Genomic DNA, 14,115 nt, shown 5'->3' on the forward strand with positions numbered 1-14,115 from the left:
TGTGTCCAAATCCTAGCCAAACAATAGTAAAATCGCGCGCGCGTGCGTGTGTGTGTGTTTGAAAATAAGTATGTGTTCATAACCTTGCATCCTGTTAATTAACAAAAAAAAGCTTTATGTAATACATAAAACCATCTAATGGCCCAACTTAAAGTACAAGATAAAACCATCTAATGGCCCAACTTAAAGTAAAAGATACAAAAGCTCACGAAATATGAAAAACTTGAGCATGAAGAAAAGTAATGCTTGAAAACAAATATGGTACTGAATGGCAGCAAAGTTTCATTAACACACCTGGACCATTAGCAGCATTTAACAAAGTGTCCCACTTCCTTTCCGCAATACCTCATCAGGTGACATAGGTATTATGGTTGCAAGAGAAAAGATGAAAGGATGGACATAAGTCATGTATAGGTAGTATGTCGCAACAGCATCTGATACGGAATAAGAAGCCATTGTCTGAAAAAGAAACAATGGAATGGAAAATTAACATAGGAAAATATTTGAAATTGATACGAGTGCAATCAATACAACTAAACAGAGTCACATAGCCATATTTGCACAAACTCCCTTTGTGACTGTAATTTCAGAATCAAGACAGACATACTTACCTGTGGCTGCTCCATTGCAAAGCAAACCATATTTTCTGGATTAACCTCCAGAGGATCGTAACCTAGCTTGGCTTCTGTAACAGCCTGCAGGTGTGAAAATGTAAGAGAAACAAAAAAGTTAAAGAGGCAAAAAAGATTAGCATAAGCAACATAATATGCAGATAATGCAAAAAAAAAAAAGAAAATATTTGGGCTGTCTCGCAATCAGTTAAAGTCAGATGAGTAACCTTATAGTGCTAGTGAGTAGCAAATGTTAAAATTAGGCATATTAATTGTTTATTCAAATATTGCACACTCTACATCACTAAAATTTGTACTATTTTGTGATTTCAATCTATGTTTTCAAGGCGTCACCTAGGCGACAAGGCGGTGGCGGCTCGCCTTGCTTAAGTTGTCGCCTTAGTCTGCCTTAGCCCGCCTAGGCGATAAGGCGGTGGTGGGTCGCCTCACCTCGCCTTACCGATTTAAAAACATTGATTTCAATAAGACACCTATTACTGAAACCAAGCACATGCATAGAAATGATTAGAGACAGTTAGTTTTTTGGTCCAGTCCTGGTCTAGTCTAGTTTTTTCTTCGAAAGACAAGTCAGTGTAGATGTATTGTGTAGATGTATTTTTTTGGGGGAGTGGGGTAGGGGGGTGGGGGGTGGGGTTACAGCCCCTTTTCATCTGTAACATTTTTTTTGGGCGGGGGGGGATAAAACCCCTCCCTTTTCTTCTTAATATAATGATGCTCAGTTCTCCTGCACGTTCGAGAAAAAAGTGATGTGTCACCTTTAGACCTTGGCGTCCTTGTGGAAGGTAACTGTCTCGCTTCACCCAAGCAAAACAGTCAAGATGGCAAGAAAACTTAGCCCGACACTCCCCCTGATTATTGTCACATTGGAAACCAATCTCCTGCAACAACAAAAAGAAAAAATGAACAAGAAATGAAACACTTATCGACTTAGGCGCTTCCAAGTTTTTCTAATCTGCTCTAGGCCACAAACAAATTGATAAAAGAAAATGTGTGCATGGTATCATAGAGAACGATACTAGAGTACCCAGTCTTATTTCCTTTTCCTTCAGCTGCAGATTGCTTTTTCTTACATCACATTGTTTTGCAATAACTGGTTGGAAGATATTTTGGACATCTTATAAAATAGTTGCCACAGCCCGAGATAATGGGCAACGCCCATTTTATTTCCTTTAAGTATCATCTTTGTCTACTTGATTCCTCCAAACTACTCTTTCTTCAGTCAAAGCCCCTAAACTTCTAAAGCCGGATCAATTCACCCCAACCCCATGATGCAAGATTTTGAAATGGTTGTGGCACTGGGCTACCGCATAACCTGGTTTGGCCACCATGGCAACCCGCATCACCATTACTCTCATTGCACACGCATGTATATACCATCTGGCCAGAAAAGACCTATTAAACCAGCACCATTGTTTTTAAGGCGGTAAGGCGAGGTATGGCGACCCACCCCCTTCCGGACGCCTAGGCGAAAAAAGGCGCGTGGCGAGGCGACGTCATACACATACCCTCATTTAGAACAGAGTAGCACAAACATAAACAATTAGGCACTTTTTCCTAACTTAACAGAACAAGAAGCAGAACATAGAGATTCATATACTACACTAGGAGCACACAGTCATTAAACAAAAGCCAACCCACACAGGCCAAGCAAAAGGCAGTACACGCACATGCATAAGCAAAAGCAGAGCAGAGCACATGCATCAGACAGGCACACACTACAAATTCACGCAAGTATCAGCAGAGAAGAGCACCAATTCCAAGCACAAGCAGACGCGCTAGCAACCTAGCACTAGCATAAGCAAAAACAACTGAGCAGAGGGAAAGAAGAGGAGAGGAAGAGGAACCTGTGCAGCTGCGGGAGGGGGTGCTGGCAGGGAGGCGGAAGAACAACCAGGAGCTCTTGGATGGAGAGGGAGTGGAGGGAATCCGCCCAGATTGGTTGGAGAAGAGGAAGAAGAGGCAGATCGATTGGAGAAGGGGCTGGAGCCATGGGATTGGAGAGCAGGCACGCTGGATTGGAGCAGCCGCGACCCGTCGCCGCTTGAGGATTCGAGGTGCCGCCGGCCACCCGCCCTCTCCTTTTCCCTCTATTTCTAAATCTGCTACCTCACCAGACACATCACGACGGGACGTGTACGCGCGTCCGCGCCGCTGCTGCCGATTCCCGCGCGCGAAACCCTCCCGCGCGGCCCCGCGGCCCCCTTTTCCCAACGCCCGCCGCTGCTGCCGATTCCCGCGCGCGCAACCCTTCCCGCGCAGCCCCGCAGCCCCACTTTTCACCCGTGCGCGCTCGCAATATTGTCCGTGCGGCACTCGCCTTGCGGAAAAATCAACGCCATAGCCGCCTAGCCGACGACTCTGAACGCCATACGCATGAGGTACGCCAGGAATCGATTTCCGCCTCGACGCTAAGTCGACGCCTAGGCGACGACTTAAAAACCATGACCAGCACCATATCATGGCATGATTCCACATGTGGTCTGTCCCCTCTCAACCTCCGCTACTATCTGTTGTACTCAATTTGGTCCCTGAACACCTATGCATGACATATCCTACCATCTTCCACCACGCCTGACACCATTACTGCCACTGTTATTGTATCCACCCCTTTTGCCATCAGCTCATCATCACACGGATGAGGGAGCTGTAAGACAAAGATGATGACGACGATGATATCATCCACATGTACTGCAAAATGGCAAAACTAGGTGCCACAGAAGCTATGCGACAATATCACTGACCACCGTTCAATCCATCAAAAACAGGTTAAGCAGATCAAATCATTCATTGAGATAAGCAGGCAAACGTGCTACTTCAAGGGAGTGTAGAAGGATAACTTTTTCTAACAAAAAGCCATAGCCACCACAACCAAGGATCAGGCAGCTGCTTACCTGTGCACTACATTTATTTTTAGGATAGTTCAATAAAATCTTTTGTTGCAACTTAGCTTAGAAGAAAAGCAGTTAACGAAACACAAAAAATTCTAAAAGCAATTCCACAAAACAAGATTATAATAATCCACGCAATGCCAAACCAAGCCCAAATTAAAACAAAAAGAAATCGCACCTCATTCATTTTTATCCCATGGTGAGCAGCCCTCTTTTCTAAAAATGGCCAGTCAAAAAAGTCACTATTGTATGTGACATAAATGCCAGGTTTAACCTCTTGCATATGAGCAAACCATACTTTAAGCAGATCCAACTATAAACATCAAAAACAAAGGGAGTTAGCAAAATAGCTAGGATGCATACAATTCATATTATGCTGAACAAAATAAGTGAAAGATGTCCATACCTCAGTTGGAACATTCTTAACTCTAAAATTCCCCTCAAATTCTGGTTTAGGTGTGTACTCCAAATCTTCAATGTCTTCCCCAACACACTACAAGGAGCAAATAAAAATAGTGATTTGTATAAACTTGATTGAGAAACATCTGCATCTTTGCAAATGCAATCAACAAAAGTGAATAAGCTAAAATAATGATTTCGTCAGATATATAAATATAATCTGCTTAGGCTGTGTATTTTTTCCATCAATTCCTGCATGTTACCACACCTGCCAATGCCATAATGAGCACAAGTTCTATCTGTAACAGATTTGGATTGTTGCATTTTTAAAGATGCTGATCTTGAAGTATGTATCCAGTGAACAGCACACAAGGTATCTGTTTTTAAAGCATTTTCTAACACACAAATCATATGTTTTTTTAAAAAACTCCTTTTGCAAAAGAAATGAAAATATGTTAATCTGTAAGAAGTGAGACAATGGACGAACATCAGGATGGTGTTTAAGGTGATTAATGCTGCCCAAGGCGCAGTACGCCCAGGAAATAAAGAGAAGAATCTTTTAAGCCATAGATGGATATAATAAACCAAAAGGTGATAACAAGCGTTGGGCAAAGAATTGTAAGTCAAAACCTCTCTGTTGAATATCAGGTAACCTTGCCCATCAATCATGTATGAAATCATCATTACAGTGTCGTATTCAGCATCTGGAAACTTCAGGGGCAGCTTTGTGGTCTCAATATCAAACGCACATACATGCACTTCTGCACGCTGAAGCAGGTCTTCCGTTCTCTGAAGTAAAACATCAGAACCAGATACGCTAACATTATACCATTGTCCACATCTCACATCTGCGAACATTTTGATTTTGGAGTACCAAAGCGTCAGTGACAAATCAGCATGTGAGAAAATAAAGGATTTGCAGGTATAGTGCTCACCATTATCTATAGCAAAACGAACATGATACGGAACATCATATTCACGTAAATCAATGATGTAATTTATGTAATCTTGTGGCCTTTCTACCCTATCATGGTGCACAAGAGGAACAGACTATAAGTTGACAAATAAACACAAAAATGGGCAAGACAGTAAACTTTATTCCAAATAAAACTAAGAAAAAGAACTATATAAGTTATTCTGCATAGGAATCATTAAAATGTCTTAGACCAGAATAAGATGGACATTGAAAAGTTTATAGGCACCTTTTTACACCATGAATTGTTTCAAATGCCTCCACAGCATCTAATTTTTCCTCATTCTTCTCAACAACATGCAATAGGTCATTTCTTACACGCATTAGCTGCTGTACAGTATCAAACTGAAGCTTCAGGTATTTTCTCTTCAAGCCAGAAAGGTGATTTTTCTGAAACAGGGGTGGAGGTGTTAAATATTATATGCTACATCAGGCCCAGACACATTGGAATTAAAAAACAAAAGCGTGAGAACATTCCTTACTCAAATTAGAAGTATGAGGCCGCGCCGTTTCGGCAGCCTCCGAGCGTGTCCACGTTAGCCTCGTGAAGCTGATCCATTCGATATAATTTGTGCGACTCAGATAAACTCATTCTCCTTTCTCTGAAGGTTGGGAGTGCTCATCCAGTGCAAGTTGATGTACTGCGTCAGGCTGGTCTGCAAGTTGATGTCGTCCTTCCTCCAAACTTTGAAAGCGATGTGAGCTTGTGCATTGATGGTGCTGCCACCTTCCTCCAAACTTTGAAAGCGATGTGAGCTTGTGCATTGATGGTGCTGCCACCAAGCCAGTGAAATTTGGTGTGCTTGGTAGAACCGTTCTCAAGGGAGGACACAACATTTAATGAATGTGCACTATTGCATATAGGTATCCATTTTCTCACCCGTCTGTTCATCTCTGTAACTTTCCTTGACGTCTAGTGCGTCGCCTGGCTATAAAAGCATGGGGCTGCCTTCTTTTCATCGCACCCCTCCCTTCAGCGCACCCTCTCCCGCAGTCTTGATATAGTGCACGCTTGAGCCACTAGAATTATTGGCAGCTGCAAAGATCTTTGGGTCTAGCTAAACGGTGCGTTTCTTAACATAGCATGCTATACAGCCATGTATAGTTCGAACCGGCAATATCCTAGATAAGTGACATATTCTAGAGAAGTGATTTGTGTAGACAACTGATGAGATATAATAAACGTCCTACTATAGTTTTGGAGAAATAAAATTTGTATAATTACCGTGCTAATAGGGGTTATGAATAATTATGAGACAGAGTAAGAACGTGCGTTTTGGGGGCCTCTATAGAGAGCTCACGTGTTTTTTTGTAACTATGTACTATTTACCGTTGTTTAATACATTCCGTTGCTAATTATGTATTTTATTTGACTTGCCTTGCTCTATGATTTTCTTTGGTTACCTTTTATTTGTGCCCTTCTTCTTCTTGACGTCCTTTTTAGCAGGTAGGTCTTGCAGCCTTCTGACACAGGTATAGAAATGCCATATGGATGCTGCTTCTTCGTCTAAACAGACAAGGAAAAGACGGCGCCGTAAAGAAGCAGCTACCTGCACATCAGGTGTGCTGGCACCGTCATGTTGTTTCATCTTTTCCCTTGCTATACGTAGGTGTTCGTGCAGTACACATGCACCGAACAAAATATTATGCGTTGAGATCACAGGAAATTAATAATGGGCACCCCAAAATAGGAATAATAAATTAAAGAGCAACATTTACCACCTTTTCGAATAGAATTTTTTGAGGGTAGAATTTTGGGGAAAAAGTTTAGCAGATACAGAGCTGAAATTGTATACGGGTGCTCCTGGAAGGTGATAGGGCAGTGGCGGGCCCCATTAAACACAAGGGTACTCAACTGGATGCCATGATCTTTTACCAACAAATTTATGTATACAGTATACCCTATGTATTTGATTGGAGAAAACGAAAATTATACAACAATACAGGCTTCTGGTGTTCCAGTCTGTACTTTGGCCTAAAAAATCTAGCAGCCCGCCTCCCCCCGCCGGCCCACACAGGCTCAAGTAGCCCAAAAAACGTGCTCCTAGCCAGCCTCCCGCCCAACCGATCCCCACCAGCACCGCCTTGCCGCAACTAGTGCCCGGCCGGCCCGGTCGTCTTGTCCCTGGCGCAGCAGCGCTGCCTGCACAGTGGGCAGCGCCCGGCTGTTCGGCTCGACGAGGGTGTCCGGCGGAGGCCGAGCGAGCACTAGGCCTACAGAAGCCCCGTCTACGCGGCGGCTGACGGCAACTGAGCGGCAAGCTTCAAGCGTCCCAGCGCATATGCGCTAGGCCTGCATGCTGCAAGGGCTCTGCGTCTTCGTAGGGCCGGCGGCAGCCGAGCGGCGAGCGGCCACCGTGCACTAGCCGCTAAGGCCGCACCGCCACAGGGGTTCCACACCTCCGCGGTGGCCAGCGGCAGCCAAGCCGTGAACCGCGAGCGAGGAATTGCGTCTCGGTGGAGGTACTAACTTGTTGGTTCCGATTTGACTCCTGGTGGCCTGTTCGTCATGTATTATGGAGCACTAGCGATAAGAGGTACCTAATAGGTACTAAAAGTATACAGCTGCCTACTTCAATTGGAATATTAGTGACGAGATTGCAAAGCCTCCTATTTTAATTACTTTAGTTTGATCATTGCGTTTGATCCAACTTAGATAGCTCATTCTGTTCCTCTTATATTATATAGCCCATTTGCACTAATTGATGTTATACTCACTTATAGATGCCAGGTACCAGGATTTAAGCCATGAAATTTTTTTTTTACCCTTGTGAGAATTTGAATACCATGTTCGAAATCCTGAGGCTGGCCCTGTAATAGGGAAGATTGGGGATAATGATGTCCGCCAGATAATGGAAATGGACTTAGCGATCCCGCACAGAGAACCTGTTTGGCCTCCTAGCAAGGTGTTTCCCCCCCCCCCCCCCCCTGCAAGGAACGAATTATGCAAGGAATAATTTTACAAACACAAATACCAGTATGCGTGGGATCCATGCAGGTTGCCTGCACTTGTTTGGTGATTATGGAAACACGAAAAAGCTGCCCATGGACTTTTGCTCTTTCCATTCTCATGCCCCAAGAGTATAGTTTTGATTTTATTGACATGATAGTTATGCTAGATTTTTTCTTCCCTTCTCCATCAGTGGCAACTGCTGAGGGTACAGTTCATGGGAGGCAAGCTCGCCGAAGATCCACAAGACAGGGAAAGAAAGAAGGTGAACTGAATGATTCTTTGTGTCCACTTTATAGGTTCCCCTATTTATTAGTGAACGCTGGTTTTGATTCGTGGTGCAGGAAAGTGTCTGGCCCAGGCGGAAAATCAAGGTGCGAATATTTAGCCTAGATTATTTTATTAGAGGCACTCATAAAAGAACCATTTGAGTGATCGTTTGTGTGGCTTACCTATTCTCCTGATGGATGTACAGTGTACCTTACACCTGGGATTTCATACTACGGCCCTCCTGCGCACGCGTGCCAGTACTGCGGCGTGCAGTTCTGGCACCAGGAACGCGTGAAAAGGTCCTACTCAGGTGAAGGAGGCTGTATTCGTTTCCATCTTTGTTGTCGTGGAGGTAAAGTTGTCTTGCCGTTTCAAAGGGATCCTCCTCAGTTCCTGGCTGGGTTGCTGGATCCACACGGTGATGTTTTGTCTAAATACTTCATTAAGTCCATAAGATCATATAATTCAATGTTCGCTTTCACATCACTTGGTGCCAAAATTGATACTGGTATAAATAAGGAACCTGGGCCATATGTGTTCAAAATTAATGGTCAGGTCCATCATCGGATTGGTTCTTTGCTACCGGATGAGGGTAAACCCCCAGTGTATGCACAACTCTATATTTTTGACACTGAAAATGAGATTCAGAATCGAATGTCAATTTTTGATAGGGACAGGGAGTGCGATAAAGATAATGGAGTTGATAAAAAAATTGTCGAAGGCTTGGTACGGATGTTCGACAAGTCGAATGAGCTGGTAAAATCATTTAGGGCAGCTAGGGACCTTTTGGGAGGAAGCCAAGTCCAACCTTTACGCCTTAGGCTCCTGCACGATAGGTCAAAAGAAGCACCTCAGTATAGTGCACCAGCAGGATCTGAGATAGCTGGTTTAATAGTAGGGGATTTCTCCGAAGATAAGAAGAGTCCTGACGTAATCATTCAGGATAGAGGTGGTGGGCTTAGAAGAATCAGCAATCTTCATGCAAACTATATGGCCTTACAGTACCCAATCCTGTTCCCTTATGGGGAGCAAGGGTTCAAGTTAGGAATTAAATATAACCGTTCAGGAACTTTGCGTGTTGGAGTTAGGGGTGAGGTAACCATGCTTGAATATTATGCTTTCCGATTACAGCAACGTAGATGTGAGGCAACAACACTGATACGCGGTGACCGGCTATTTCAGCAGTACATTGTCGATGCTTATGCATCTGTAGAGGAGAACAGGCTTAGATACGTTGTAAAAAATAACAAAAATCTAAGGTCTGAGGTGTACAAGGGTATTGAAGATGCTCTGCTTAAGGGTGATGTGGATGGAAACAATGTTGGGAAAAAGGTTATTTTACCTGCTAGCTTCACTGGGAGTAAAAGATACATGATACAGAACTATCAGGATGCAATGGCAATCTGTCGATTTTATGGGTCCGCAGACCTGTTTATTACTTTTACCTGCAATCCAAAGTGGCAGGAAATAGCTGACGCTCTTGCATTTATTCCAGGGTAGAGTCCTTACGCTAGACCTGACATAGTTAGCCGAGTCTTCAAATTAAAGGTCGACGAGCTTGTTTCTGAGTTGAAGAAAGGCACTTACTTTGGGAAGGCGCAAGTAGGTATGAGTATCAGTTTTTTGGCACATATATTTTGTTGTGCTTTGCAATTAAATACTCCATTATCTTTGAGTATATTACAAAAGCCCCAGCCCATGCTAGGGCGCAGCAATGTATGAGAGTGGGCAGTAGGCCTGTTGGTATCGCGCGCTTTGTTTCCTTTTTTGTTCACCTGCCTTGCGCTGTGGTTGCTGAAAATAAGGCGCTGAATATATTGTTTGGGTGTATATGTGCATGCATACATGCATATTTTTTTTGAAACGATGTGCTCTGCCGTGAGTTAATATTGCTGCTATTGTTTCTTGGTCGTAGTGCTCTACACTGTGGAATTTCAGAAGCGCGGCCTGCCTCACGTCCATATTTTGGTTTGGCTTGAAGGTAATACAAAGGACCCTCCCCCCTCTTTTATTGACTCAATAATATCTGCAGAGATACCGGATAAATCAGTCGATCCTTTGGGTTATAGTATTGTCGATGAATTTATGGTGCATGGCCCTTGTGGCGAGCTTAACAAAAAATGCGCGTGCATGAAAAATAATAGGTGCTCAAAATTCTTCCCTAAGGGTTACGAAGCAAGCACAATAGTAGGTGAGGATGGTTTCGTGCAGTACAGGCGCGGGCCTGAGGCTGCAAATTTCGTTGAGCGATATGGAATTAGGCTTGATAATGGGTGGGTTGTCCCCTATAATTTGGCATTATTGAAACGGTTTAGGGCCCATATAAATGTGGAGTGGTGCAATAAAACCCATCTAATCAAATACCTGTTTAAGTATATTACAAAAGGTCCAGACCGTGCTAGGGCTGTCATCGAGACCTTTGGAGCTGGTGCGCCCTGTAGTGATTCCCATGGTGAAGCCATTAGCAGCCTTGGTGACCAGCCAGTAAATGCGCAGAAGCACCCTGATGATGTTGACGAGGTCCGGGAATACATTGATTGTCGCTATTTATCCTCCCACGAGGCTATCTGGCGTATGTTCGAATTTGATATCCACTTTAGGACGCCAGCAGTGGAAAGGTTAGCTGTGCATCTTCCCTTGATGAATAGTGTTGTGTACCCAGCTGACCAGCCATTGGCCAATATTGTAGATGACCCTCGTTACATGCAGACAACATTAACAGAGTGGTTTATTGCTAATACGATTTTCCCAGCTGCTCGAGAGTTAACATACATAGAATTCCCAACAAAATGGGTTTGGAATAGAAAGGCTAAGGCATGGCATTCACGTAAGGGATCTAGAAAGATCGGCAGGGCTATATATATCAATCCTAGCTGTGGTGAGCTCTACTACCTCCGTATGCTTCTGAATGTTGCCAAGGGTGCTACATCGTATGAGGACCTTCATACAGTTAGTGGTGTCCTGCACCCAACATTTAAGGATGCGTGTCAAGCTGCTGGACTTCTTGGTGACGACAATGAGTGGCGTGAATGTCTCAAGGAAGCATCTGTTTGGGGTACAGCTTCTCAAATGCGCCAGTTGCTTGTTACTATAATACTTTTTTGCTCTGTTTGTGATGCACCTTCTTTATTTTCTGAGTTCTATACGTACTTCGCTGATGATATACACCATAAAATTAGAAAGATGGTAGGCCTGCCTCGTTATAAAGTGCCAGAAGAACATCTGAGAAATCTTGTCCTACTTGAACTCGATAGATTATTTGTCAAGAATGGTGCCTCAATGACTGATTATGGCCTACCAAATCCTGATCCAACCCTTTGCAGCAAGGTGAAAAATAGATTGATGGCTGAGGAATTAGCTTACGACAGTGAAATGCTCTTGCGTGTGCATGAAACTCTCATTAACCAATTAAACTCTGAACAGAGGCATATATATGATTTTGTCATACAGTCAGTTTATGGGAAAATTGGTCGGTGCTTTTTTTGTATATGGGTATGGTGGAACTGGGAAGACATTTCTTTGGAATGCAATCATTTCACGCTTGCGATCGGAGAAACACATTGTTCTTGCTGTAGCTTCATCAGGGGTTGCTGCGCTCTTGCTCCCTGGAGGCCGTACTGCGCATTCCCGATTTAAAATTCCCATTGTTATTGATGAGTCGTCAATGTGTGATATTAAAAGGGGTACTTTCCTTGCTGATTTAGTAGTGCAGAGTTCTCTGATAATATGGGATGAGGCTCCTATGACTCACCGCCATTGTTTTGAGTCGTTGGATCGTAGTATGCGTGACATTCTTGGTCAATTGGACTCCTCAAATTCTGACCGGATGTTTGGTGGGAAGACAATGTTACTTGGTGGAGATTTCCGGCAAGTGCTGCCCGTAGTTGAGGGTGATAATAGGCTAGACACAATTGATGCATCAATCACCAACTCTTATTTGTGGGACCATGTTAAGATACTAAAACTTACAACCAACATGCGCATACTTGGGATGGGGAGGAGTGGTTTAGCAGCTAAGGAGGTGAAAGACTTCAGTGACTGGGTATTGAGTGTTGGTGATGGTACGGCAAAAGGTACCGCTGAGATTGATGACGGGGACTCGGAGCTGATTGAGATACCAAGTGACACCTTAGTCCCAAGACTAGATTATGCTATCGATGATATTATAAGTTCTACTTATCCCAACTTGGAGGCATCATATTCAGACCCAACCTACCTGAGGGAAATGGCTATTATAGCTCCGAAGAACGACACCATCGACGAAATTAATAGCCATATTCTTTCTTTAGTTCCAGGCAATGAAAAGGTATACCTCAGCTCAGATACATTGGTTGAATCCTCAAAGGAGAATGGTAATCTAGACTTGCTTTACCCTGTTGAGTTCTTAAATTCGCTCCAATTTAAAGGTATCCCTCATCACAAGCTTATGCTTAAGGTAGGCTCCCCTGTCATGCTACTGCGCAATTTAAATCAGAGCGCTGGCCTTTGCAATGGTACACGTCTTATAATAACACAGTTAGGTGCTCGGGTATTGGAGGCTCAAATTATAACTGGATCACACATTGGTGACAAGGTACTTCTTCCTCGGATTGCCTTGCATGTATCAAGCACTAAATGGCCATTTGTTCTTAGTAGGCGGCAATTTCCAGTTCGTTTGTGTTATGCAATGACCATAAACAAGAGCCAAGGGCAAACTTTGCAGAATGTTGGTCTATACTTGCCACGCCCAGTTTTCTCCCATGGTCAGCTCTACGTTGCTATATCACGTGTAACATCTAGGAAGGGCCTTAGGATCCTAATTGACGATGATACAGACCCAAATACTAATGCTACCCAAAATATTGTCTACAAAGAAATCCTCCGATCTCTTTGGTAATTTTCCTATGCATTCTCATCTCCACACACCCCATGCCATTTAGGCTATATCTTTATGTCTAGCGCCCTCAGCGTGCATCCGCATCTTATATTTTTTTTTAAATATCACATACCACAATCCTCCATTTGACAATAGTTTCATTTGTTTCCTTGCTGATTGATCTGGTAACAGATGGAGTACAACTTATTGTCACAAATAAATCCATCGAGACACAATTGGTGCATTAGGGTTAGAGTTGCTAGGATGTGGACGGTATCTGGGACCTCTAAGGGGAGGTCTTTTAGTGGTATGGAACTTGTTCTAGTTGATGAAGAGGTACGACAATTTACATATGCATCTGACATATTTTCCTTAGTAGTTGCTATGTGATTTTCAATTTTTGGTGCATCAGGGCATAGGCATTATAGCTTCCATTGGGCAAAAAGACATGAACAAATTTGCCAAACTTCTGGTGGAAGGTCGCTCTTATATGATAAAAAAATTTCAAGTTAGTAGGCAAGTAAGGAAGTTCAACGCTGTTCCCAGCAACCAATCAATCTTCTTCACATCATGGACTGCTGTTGAGGAATTATCTGCTGACTTGGCCACAAATCTGCCGCATTACTTTTTTAACTTCGTTGACTTTGAGGATTTAGATCACAAGGGAAGGAAAGGAGATGGTTTAGTAGGTACGCACCCTCAGTAATTATTTATGTTCCAGCCTTTGGTTCTACATTAGGCAAGGCATTTTCCATTGTATGATGATACCCTGAATGATTGGGCAACAGATGTTATTGGTCAACTTACAACCATCCAGTGGTGCAGAATAGTGGTTTGAATGGCTCTTCTGTTAGGAGATCAGTGGAGATACGTGATCTAAGGTTTGCTCCAAGCTGATTTACAACGTTTCTAGGGTTCCTGTGTTTCTAATGAACATAATGTTGCAGTGATCGGGTTTTGCCCGTAACATTATGGGGGGAACACGCAACATCTTTTGAGGATGAGTTCCTTATTGAGACCATTGGGAATGATGAGCCGGTTGTTATCATTTTTGCTGGGATGCAGGTGAAGACGTTCTTTGGTGGGTATTAGTACTTCCCTTGCTAATCATCAGTTATGTACTATGGGTGCTAGGCCCACCTTGCTGT

General features: G+C 43.4%; 1 pseudogene; it reads right to left on the minus strand.

The window, feature by feature from the left end:
• LOC120639486 overlaps positions 1-14,115 on the minus strand; it is a 56,510-nt pseudogene that overhangs the window by 17,234 nt on the left and 25,161 nt on the right.

The sequence above is a fragment of the Panicum virgatum genome, chromosome 7K, assembly GCF_016808335.1.
Source record: "Panicum virgatum strain AP13 chromosome 7K, P.virgatum_v5, whole genome shotgun sequence".
NCBI classification, from domain to species: domain Eukaryota; kingdom Viridiplantae; phylum Streptophyta; class Magnoliopsida; order Poales; family Poaceae; genus Panicum; species Panicum virgatum.